The sequence below is a fragment of the Microtus ochrogaster genome, chromosome 19 (genome assembly GCF_000317375.1).
Source record: "Microtus ochrogaster isolate Prairie Vole_2 chromosome 19, MicOch1.0, whole genome shotgun sequence".
NCBI classification, from domain to species: Eukaryota; Metazoa; Chordata; class Mammalia; order Rodentia; family Cricetidae; genus Microtus; species Microtus ochrogaster.
This window is the reverse complement of record NC_022021.1, coordinates 13,767,184-13,778,606: the sequence shown is the minus strand read 5'-3', so window position 1 is coordinate 13,778,606 and position 11,423 is coordinate 13,767,184. Positions and strand designations below refer to the sequence as shown.

The 11,423-nt window shown below is 38.7% G+C and overlaps 1 pseudogene; it reads left to right on the top strand.

Moving 5' to 3' along the window:
• The first annotated feature begins 10,011 nt into the window (after positions 1-10,011).
• LOC113457170 lies at positions 10,012-10,858 on the top strand (annotated as a pseudogene).
• Positions 10,859-11,423: the final 565 nt, after the last annotated feature.

Genomic DNA, 11,423 nt, shown 5'->3' with positions numbered 1-11,423 from the left:
GCGTGTGCCACCACCGCTCGGCTATATAATATAATGGTCTATCTTAAAATAAAATTATACACTATATCTCCTTTGCAAAAGAGCAAATTTTCTCTGGAGTTCACCAACAAGCAAGCTTTCGCAATATCCTGGCTTGCTCGTGAGCAAGAATTTTGCTAAACATTCAATCAGCAATGAAACTTGGCTGAATTTAATGTGCTCCAGCTCACATCTCATTCTTTGCACCCACAGGAAAAAGGCTCTCAAAGTATCTTTTTATTTGTAATCACTAAAATGGGGCTGTATCATCTTCATGGAAATCCTGCAAGATTCATTTGTTGCCACAAAACAGCCACCAATGATTGGCTTAATGTAAATAAATACTGGGTTTGGTTCCTGCATGTTCCAAATACAACATCTTTGCTCCTGTGGAAGCAGTGCCCGAGGAAGAAGGAGACTGTCCACGTGACAATGAGGGCCTATCAGCCTGATGTTTGTTGACTTGTTTTTGAGTCTTTCAATACTTGGTTTAAAGCCACACGCTACCAAGAATGGCCTTGAAATGAACAGAAGAGGGCAATATTTACCAAGAAAATTCAGCCAGTAAATTCTTTTAAAACACATGGGAATCTAACATTTTTAAAAGATAAATTGTTATTTGCCTTCTGCCATTGCCACTACACATATGTACACACAATGCAAAAAGAAGAATTAGCAAAAAGCTCAATGTCAAGTATCTTAGAAAATATACCCAAGAGTTTTTACTGTAGATTGTAATTGGTTAGGATAACTTTTTTCACAACATTTTACTCTACTCAGTATGACTCAGGTTTGGTATTTCACCTTGTTCATAAAATTCAGTTCATGGGATGTCTTTCACATGATAGACTTTGGGTGCTTGTTACAGTAAGAGTTTTACTCTCAAAAAATTATTATTGATAGGTAGTCCATGGTTCTGCTTTCCTTAAGCTCAGGTTCAAGATCAACTACTTTTGGAAATCAGGCTTTAAATAGCTCATTCCAGTATATTATTATACTTGCTCCATTTTATCATAATTGGTACTAATTTCTCACTGTGCCTAGTTTATAAACTAGCCTATACTATAGATATGTATACTAAGAAGGCCTCATAGTACTTGCAGGCTTTAATATCATCTGTGACTTTAGAGATTAGCAGAACACCTTGGAAGGTATTACCCATGGGTAAGAAAAGACTGCATCATAAATAAATAAGGCCTGGAGTGACATTCCTTGCAATGGCACCATTTTTCTGTTTCAGATTTCTTCTAGCACTGTTATGGAAAAGAGAAATAATAGCGGTTAAATTTTTAAGCTTACCCAGCAAAGGTGATGGCAAGTTTAGTTAGACATAGCAAATATATTAGATACTACTTATTATTTGGGAACACAATGTATATTAAAGACCATATGTATGTGTTTAACTCCACTTGCAGTGAGTACCCAGTGCAACAGAATAAGCACCTGCACAATTGAATTTTGGTTGCTCTGATAAAACCAAGCACGTCAATCACTCCATGTAGGTGACTCTATATTCATGCTGTCATGGGAGCTATGACATTCTAGCTTACATCTCCACAATAGAAAGCAAGTATGTTTTGTGGTTGCTTTGTGAGACAAGGTGTCACTATGTAGTCTCTGGCATCAGACTCACTATATACGGTCAGGAAGTTTGTGATTATCTTTCTGCCTCTGCACCATAAGTGCTGTGATTACAGGTGGGAACGACCTTTGTATTTTTTCTGACTATTCCCTTTCCCCACAAATCTCAATCTGCATTAAAAATCCCTCACTTCAACTGCTGAGTTGCTTATTTTATCCCTCAACCTACAAGAAAATGTCTGTGAGGATTTTGGAAGGAGGAGAAAGAGAAGAAGGTGGGGAGGAGAAGGGGGAAAAAACCCGGCTTGGACAAAGTACATTCTGTGGGGGACAAGACACCAATGTGGAGGGATGGATTTGGAGGTTTCTTTTGATGCAGCTGGAACAAAAAGAGCAGGAAAATTTCTTGCAAATTTTTAGAAATGTACCACTTACATGTACTCTGTTTTAGTGTGCATATTTAAAAACCTTTTTTGAAATCCCCCTTGCCGTCTCTATTTGTGTTTCCCTTCTTTTCATTCAAACGTCTGTTCTGTTACTTGCTTTGTTTAATTATTACATGTTGAAAATATATGTTCCTACTAATTTGCTAACTAAAGCATAATTTAAGAATTAGTATAGTCTGGAGTTAATCTGAGTTTTGCCTATTTATGATATATTCTCTCTAGGTACTAAGGGCCCCTTATAACTATAATTCTTCTACCTCTTGAGAGTTGGTATTACAGTGTTTGCTTATTTTAAATGTAAATTTACTCTTTTCCATTTCTGATGCATGTGTTGTAAAAGAAATTCCTTTAAAATAAGAGTCTCCTACAATTGCAAATTTTGTGTATAATAATATTCTAGAAGTTATTTAAAGCAATTGTTTAGAAAATTCTATAGTCTAACAAACTCTCTACCCCCAAAGTGAAGAGTGCCCTCTCTGGGGCATTTTTCCCTTCCTCCACATTTTCCCAAACATTAGTCATGCAGATCTTACTTTGTACTGACACCACTTAAATCAAGTCAACATTCTCATGTTCATATCACAGACAATACAGTAGGAGGAATAAAGATGGTTGACTGTTAGGAAAAGCAAATTTGCATGACTTGTTATTTTTATGTGATCCACTATCAACTATGTTGACTCCAAGTATATTGGCTAAGCAACAATTTAAATTCAATTTAAAATTGTAGCTATTTGTTGCTTTGGATTTAGGGTCAGTCTTTTCTAGAATACAAATAGAAAGACTGTCACCCAACACAAGGCAAATTGTTAAAGAACTGATTCCTTTTTCTAAACAGGACACTGCTATTTGCAGCCATAGCTGGCAATGGACGCCTCTCTATTGATCATTTGAAGTGGGATGTCTGTTTACTGTTTCTATTGGTTTAGACAGCTCTATCTCTGACATTCCTTTGCAAAAGTAGCTTTCCGGGGCCTCTTTCTCTGTGGTGTCTCCTGTGAGCTGCTCTTTCCTTTGCTCTGATTATACAGCCACCACTAAGGCAGCTCCTCTAATTATAACAAGAAGACTTTTTAGCTTCCCCCAGTCATTAGCATGATTATTAAATTCTCTACAGCTACTCCTTTCCTGAAAACACTGTTTCTGTCACACTCCCTAAAGAAATACTACTGTTATGAGGTCATTACTGACATTTAAAAAGATCAGAAGGGACTTTGCTGATTTCGTATTCCGTGTCTTTTCAAATTAGTTTAATAGTTTGAAGCCCTTCTATGAATAGAACACACAGGTTACAGTGACCACCTGTGAGCCTAGCATTCACATCAATAAACACAAAAGCGCAAGCAGACGAGTGCTTCCCTTTGACTACAAGCGTGCTGAATTGTTGCAAATTATTATAATTATAGTAAGCGCATTCATGAGGGTACTTTCATGCAGTCACTCCCTGACAAATAACGCTTCTGAATAAAATGATAAAGTTCATGAACAGTGGAAGCACAGCTTTTTCTTTCCATGGGACTCTTTATATTGATTTATCTTGTGTCTGTCTTTGTGAATGTGCACAAAACAACTCTAAGGTTAGTGGCAACTGTGGAAATCCAAGCAGAGAGGATAATTTGACATAGAAAAAGAAGCAACCAATAAATTGAGATTAAATTCATGCTATCTGGTCTTTGGAAAAAGGAAAATAGTCTTAATATGCCTGATGTAATCAGATCACTTGGGCTGGCTTCTTGAAACTGTTTTTGTTTGAATTATTAATCTGAAAAGATCTACAGATGTGTGTCATAGAAAAGAGGAGGAACAAATACCATATTGTTATGCTTAAATGTTAAGTGCTCCAAAGTCTCAATTGTTTAAATACGTGCTAAGTATTTAAACAGCTAAAGGTGCTGGCATAAGAGGCTGCAGGACCTTTTGGATACGAAGCTTAGCTATGGACACCAGGCCATAGAGGTGAAACTTGAGAATTATAGAAGGCCCTGCATCTGGTCAAGTCAGTCAGGCAAGATGAGAGCCAGTTGAAGTGCAAACTCCCCATGCCAAAAGCATGTCCTATACCCATTGTTTCCCACCATAATGGGCTGTTCTCTTTCAATTCTAAAGCCAAAATGGATCTTTCTTCCCTTAATTTCATGTGTTCAGTAAATTGTCATAGTGATGAGAAAAACAGCTAAAACATAATCTCAGTTAAAAATATACAAATATATATAAACACACATTTATAAATAGCAAAAGTATTAAATATTAAGTTTATATCAATGTTTTGATTATGTGAATACTTTTAAAAATAGATACTTGTAGAAGTGTATGTAAAAAAACTAAATACTATAAATTGGAATATGAAGTAGTTCTACAAAGTAGAAAAATATATCTTATTAAGTCATATTGTAAATGACCCATGTACAATAGTTTGGGGTTTTTTTTTTTTTTGCTTTTTTATATATATTTTTTTTTTAGCAAAGTGTGGTCATGGGTCCAAATAAATAAAAATAGACAAGATAATATTCATTTTCCCTATGAAATCTTACCTTAAGTAAAGAAAGAAAATTTACCAAAGAACATATTATTATTGAATTCATTTTTATATTTTGAAAGAAAAGCTTCTTTGTCCCTATAAAACAAAGTAGCTCTATTATTTTATGTTAAAAATAAAGTTTTTTTAAAAAAAATAAGAAGGTTTATCTATGAACCCAGCTCAGGAAATAATGATTTATTCAAAATAACAATGGAATAGAAAACCTTAGGATTAAAAAGAACCCTGATGTGTACTCTAGCAGCTGCAGGACTTGGGGACAGCAATGCTATCCTCATCTTAAATTCTTAATGATCTCACAGAAGAGGAATTGCAGTTATTATAGTGAAGTCTTTAAAATATACTGTTCAGAAAAGTTGACAATAACATGTTTGTCGGCACTGAGATCCCCAGAGTTCAAATACCTGTTTCTTGGGTTTGAGTAGGTAATAGCAGCTACTTTATTGATTTTTGTAATGTGAGAAAGCAAGTCAACATGAGTCAATTACTTGATGCTTTAAATAGTTTATTTTTCTACATCTCACGCTAAATAACAAAGATTTATAAAAACATTTTGCTTATGTGTATTTTTTGAGAAAATGGTCAATTATCACAGCCAATCACTCTCCATCTTGAACTTGCAAATAGATTCTGATCAGGGGTCTGTGTACTTCCAGTTCACCTGGTGCACTGCTGATTGTGTAGCTGCTTCTGAAAAGGAGGGCTGTTGCAAGGAGGGCTGCTTGTTGGTGCCCAGCTTCTCAGCCCTGAAATAATCACACAGAAACTGTATTAATTAAATTAATGTTTATAACATTAGCTCTAGCTTCTTATTGGCTAACTCTTACATCTTAATTTAACTCATTTCTATTAATCAGTGTATTGCCATGTGGCTGTGGCTTACCGGCTAAAGTTCTGTCCAGCTCCAGCGAGGCTACATGGCTTCTCCTGACTCTGCCTCCTTTCCCCCAGCATTCAGTTTAGTTTACCCCACCTACCTAAGTTCTGCCCTATCAGGTCAAGCCAGTTTTTATTATTCATTAATGGTAATCACAGCATATAGAGGGGGATCCCACATCAGAGGGCTGGCTAATCTGCATTGTAAATAATAAGTCTGCATGTTTTTGAATCAGGTGTCTGCAGACCTCAGTGATACACACTGAAGACTCAACAATTATTGTTATAATTCATGATGGCATGACCCTGGCAAGTTCTCCTTCTGGTGTGGGGGACCTCAGAGAGAAGAAGACAGACATATACACCATGCCGAGAGAGCTTGGGTATAGTGTTTATTTAGTGGGTATTAGGAAGACTATAAGGGTAAGGGGTTATGGAAGGCGGGGGTGGGGGGAGAAAGAAAGAGAGAGAAGGGGAGACAGAGAAAGAGAGGAAAGATAAAGAGGGGAAAGGAAAGGTAAAGACTGTCACTTCAGAAGAAGGAGAGAAAAAAGAAACAGAGACAGACAGACAGACAGATAGAGGGAAAAGGAGAAAGAAAGAGAGAGAGAGAGAGAGAGAGAGAGAGAGAGAGAGAGAGAGAGAGAGAGAGAGGGAGAGAGATAGAGAGAGGATGACAGGGTACCCATGTGACAAGACAGACCAGCAGATTTATTATTACAACCATTATTATGAAGATTACAAAATAACAAGCAAGACAATGTTACTGTGGGTCCTCTTATCATTTAGGAAGAGCACAGTATATTATATCGAGGCAACAGAAACCACACGTGATAAAATCAGTTTGTCTTAGAATTTGTTTAAGCCAGTGACATTCAAGAAAGGCAAACTATTATATTAAGCACAGTTTCTAAAGTTATGTGACAAATGAGTCTGCATACCCGAAAGATGTAAAGGGAATGTGAAGAGAGAAAAAATCACAGATTCTAATCAGTAATCGCTCAAACTATAAATTTAGTGTGAGTCCTCAACAAATCCATCAATAAGAAATGAAAGGGAAATTCACAGTGTCTGACCCTGGGAATGACCTGAGCTCAAATCAGCTCTGTGAATTACCAAGCAAATCTCAGTAGCTTGCTCTTGTGTGATAGATGAGAAGACAGGATAACGAGCATGGTGAACACTGAACTCCATCACCAATAGCAGACATTCTCAGATTCTACTCCTGTCAACACAAAGTCAACAGCAAAACACAGACAGAGCAGACAGAGAAGGAGCTTAGAGTCCTGTCTTTGCACTGTCTTTGGCTGCCTGGGATTAAGACCTGCTTTGACCTGAGTGTTCCACAGCACAGTGTTTCAGGAGCCTCTCTGAGTTCTCCACAAAAGTTGTTCTCATCAACCTCAAATTAGTAATTTGTTTGAGTACTTGTGTATAGATTTTCAGCAACACTAGTTTCCAAACTAGGCTTCATCCCTAATAAGTAGCCATTCTTGGCATATTATAGAAATGCATACTTGCTTAAAACAATTCCACAGCCCTTGGGAAAAGTCTGTAATTTATGACAAAAGATACAAGGTTACACTGCATAGCAGATCCTGGAGATTTATTCATATTTTCTTTTACGTCTTTTTTCCTCCATCAAGGAAATAATTTTCAAGCTGGCAGACCTAGAACAAACATCATTAGGAGGGAATTGAAGTACAAGATGGGTACAGAGATAATAAGGGAGCACTTCACAGCTTTAATTTAAGCTTTCAGGCTCAGATAAATTATTTCCCAGGATATTTAAATGACTTGCAGGTGTGATCAAGTAACTACTGCTGTTACATTTTAAGAAAGGAAAGAGAAAAGAAGAGACTCAGGAAGTATGGATGAACAAATGTCTTTGGATGTCTTACAGGTGATTGTGTAGGTGAGAGGTGGCAGTAATGCAAGTTCCTTTCTGTATTTTCTTTTTCTTTCTCTTTGGGAACATACATGGGGGAAAGAGTTTCATGAAGTTCAGGCTGGCTGAGTTTGGTTTGCTGTGTCACTTATAATAACTTTGCATTCCTAATCTGCTTGCCTTGAGAGTGCCAGAATTATAGTGAACTTCCATGTCTGCTCGATTTCTTGAGTAATCAGGGGATGAGCAATCTGTGAGTGACTCCCTCTACTGCAGGAACATACCTACATGACTCAACACTAAACCTTCAAAATTTTTTCCTAGGTTGTGTCCTTTGCCAGGAAGGTCGTGTTTGATGTCAGTATAAATTCACCGAGAAGGAAACACTGCTGGGCTCCGAGCCTCATTATTGATTCTGCTACTCAGGCACTGTAAAAACAATGCCAATACCATCTAGAATCAATATGACTTAACTCTTATTTCTCTCATGTTTTTATGTGGGATTTGGCTTCCCTTATGTATCATTCCCACTCTAGAACTCAAGCTACCCAAAGTGCCCCCCATCAGAACACTGCCCAGTTGTAGAGGCAGAGTAAAAGAGAGGCCACTTTGGGGAATGGCAAGGGCTTCCTCATTGGGTTTACCTAAAAGTAATACCTGCACCTGTGCACATGTCACTGGTCTAAGGAATGACCAGGCCTACTCAGAGGGCAGGGAAGTATGCAGGAGAACCGAGAATAATGTGATTTAAAGTGCCAGTGATGCCATGGTTATGCCATTTGTAAAACAGAAGCTATAGTAGCCATCTGTAGAGATGCAAAGTTACTTCTGTCATCCTTTTTTTTAAATTTTTTTTCATTTTACATACTAGTCTCAATATCAGCCCCAGTTCCCCCTCCCTCCCTTTCTCCAGCCCCCTACTTCCCCAATCCCACTCCCCCTCCACTCTTCAGGGGGGTAAGACCTCCCTTGGGCAGTCAACAAAGTCTGGTATATCAAGATGAGGCAGGACCAAGCCCCTTCGCCTGTAGGAAGGCTGAGCAAGTTATCCTTCCATAGAGAATGGGCTCCCAAAAATCAGTTTGTGCACACAGGATAACGGAATCTATCATACTGTTTTAAATTGTGAAATGTCATGCTACTTTGTTCTTATAAATCATGTCAAATGTGATCCTAGGCTTCAGTCCTCAGCTGAAGAGTAATAAAAACAAGTCTGTGGCGGGGGTGAAAGGAGAAGTGGCAGTGGTGTGCTTAAGGCAGCACAACGGTCCAAGAGACATTAAAAATAAAGCAAGACTCTCTACTTATCATGAACACAGCTGAAAAATACGTTTTTCAGCCTTACATGATTCCTTTGAAAGCTGTCTCTCTACATCTGTAGTGGTTTGAATGAGAATGGGCCCAGTAGGCTCATATATTTGAATGTCTAGTCTCTGGTTGGTGGACTGTTTAGAAAAGGATTGGAGTTGTGGCCTTTTTAGAGGAAGTGCATCACTGGGAGTGGCCTTGGAGGTTTCAAAAGCCTAGACCAGGCACAGTGCCACCCTCCCCTTCCTGTGGATCACAGCGTAAAGCTCCCAGCTACCACTGCAGCACCATTCCAGTTTGCTTCCCACCATGATGATAATACACTAAACCTCTGGAACTATAAGTGAGTCCCCAACTAAATGCTTTCTTTTATTAGAAATGCCTTGGTCATCATGTCTCTTCACAGCCACAGATGAGTGACAAAGATATCATCCCACTCTGAAATATTCTGGCTTGATCATTTAGTTGCCTTTTGTTTTCAAAAGACAAAATTTGGAAAGGGGGGATTACTCAGACAACATCTATTCTAACTCTTGTCCATCACTACCTCTGAAGGAAAGGGCTTCAGAAAAATATTCTTAAGAGCAAGAAACACAACAAGAGTACAACATAAGTCTGAGTCTCTACAAACTGTCTTTAACGATATTCCAAAATGATACATTAAATGATTGTGATGTCTAATATTGGTTATTAACTTGATTACATCTGGAATCAGCTAGAAACCTAAGCAGCTGGATACACTGGAACTGATTTTCTTGAGTACATCATTTGAGGTTGCAAGACCTACCCTAAATCTAGCCCACAGCTCTGGGAGGTGGCCAACGTAAAAGACAAGGAAGAAGGAAGTTTTGCTTTTTGCCTGTTTACCCTGTCTTAAAGGTAAGTTCATGTATCTTGCTCCTGAGACATTACTATTATCAGAGCCCACTTCTTCGAGATTCCAATTAAAGTGAGGCTTTCAATCTTGTGGCCTGAACTACTAGATTCATGGCTTTTGCACCAGGAAACATTACTGTTGGACTCACCAAACTACAAGCAACTGTAAGCTACTCTAAGAAATTCCCTTTTAATATATATTTATATGTATATATATTAAATATATGTATGTATGTGTGTTCTATTCGTTCTGTTGCTCTAAAGAACACCGACTAATACAATGATTAAATGAAATGTAAGCAGAATCAAATGCAGCAGCTGACAGCAAGTCAGTAATTAATTGTAGTTACTAATTAAAACTAATGTTGATTAACCATGTTTTCATATTTAAAATTACTCAACCATCTTTTTGTGCTGCCCACGAACAGGTCCATATGGTGTTGTTCCTGATTCCCGTCATAACTTAAAAGGAAACTCACACAATGTCTGGAGCCCTTGATGTCCTGCAGATGAAGGAGGAAGATGTTCTCTAACTCCTTGCCACAGGAACCCACTTAACTGACTTCCATACAAAGTAGTATGTCTAGACAAGGAAAAGTGATGATATCTATATTATAAATCTGAAGAAGACCTGAGAAAAGCTGTTGTTCACAGCTCAGACAATTGTTACAAACTGCAAGCCCTGCTGATGTCAGCATCTAGGAACACCTACCCAGCTGTGCTGAGTTTGCTGCTGCCCCTGGAGCTACTCCAATTGCTAGCTGCTTTTTGCCTGAGATCTTCACTAACCAGACCCAGACAGCCTTCAGAGAGCTACAGCTTCTGGTGGTGCCTGATTCCAGGGCTGACACCTAGTCCCTCCCAGAGGCATTTTGACAATTTGCCCACCATTGCTCTGTGTAACGCAGACTCTCCTCTGTGTTATGTGGGCATTACCATCCACACTGCAAGGGAACTCACTCAGAGAGTATACTGCCCTGAATGCTGGCTAGTAAAGTTCTCCACATATGTGATACTGTCTTCTATGATCATGGGAGGTTATACCCGGTCTCTGCTTCTACAGAAAGCAAGAGGAGACTGAGAAGGAGGAGCAGGCTGCTGCTGAGAAGGTTGTGACCAAGGAGCAATTTCACAGAGACTAGATTACACTAGTTCCTGATTTCTATGCTAGTCAGCCAGTGGTAGCAGATGGGTCTGAAGGAGTGCAGGTGCCCTCTGCATCTATCCAGCAGTTCTCCTGCTGAAGACCCAAGTGCCCAGTCAGTCACAGAGGATTGGTCAGCAGCTTCCAGAGCATGGGCCAAATGAGCTGGAGCTACCACAGAGTAGTCCTGAACTGTTTGTTAGACACATGAGCAAAGTAAAAGAAGGTAGAAGGAAAATAAAGTTCCAAATGCTGAAGAAAACAGAATAAATAAGCCTTCTAAACACAACAGGACCAGCACACATGTGAACTCACAGAGCCCGACACAGCACACACAGGGCCTTCACAGGTCTGCACCAGCTTTGTCCAGGCACTGATAAGACAGTGTCACATAACCCTATCCGTAACACAGAAACTATCTCCAATTGATAATCACTTGTAAATGAAAATTTAGTTTTCTCCATGAGATTCTTACTGGGGGAACAAACTATACTTCAGGATAGGCTGCACTCTCAGTCAACAGGAAACAAAACCCAATGGCATCTATGAGGATTTTCTGTCTCATAATGTTGTGACAGGGCTCTTACAACAAAATTATCATATTTTTACTTTATTTTCTATCTGTAAAGCAGAGGGTCTGTGTATCAGTATGTGCACATGAGTGAAGGTCCAGGAAGAGGTGAGAGGAATCAGAAAAATCAGAACCAGTATCTAGTGAAGATATTTTCTTTTTAATATTTTTTCTTAAAG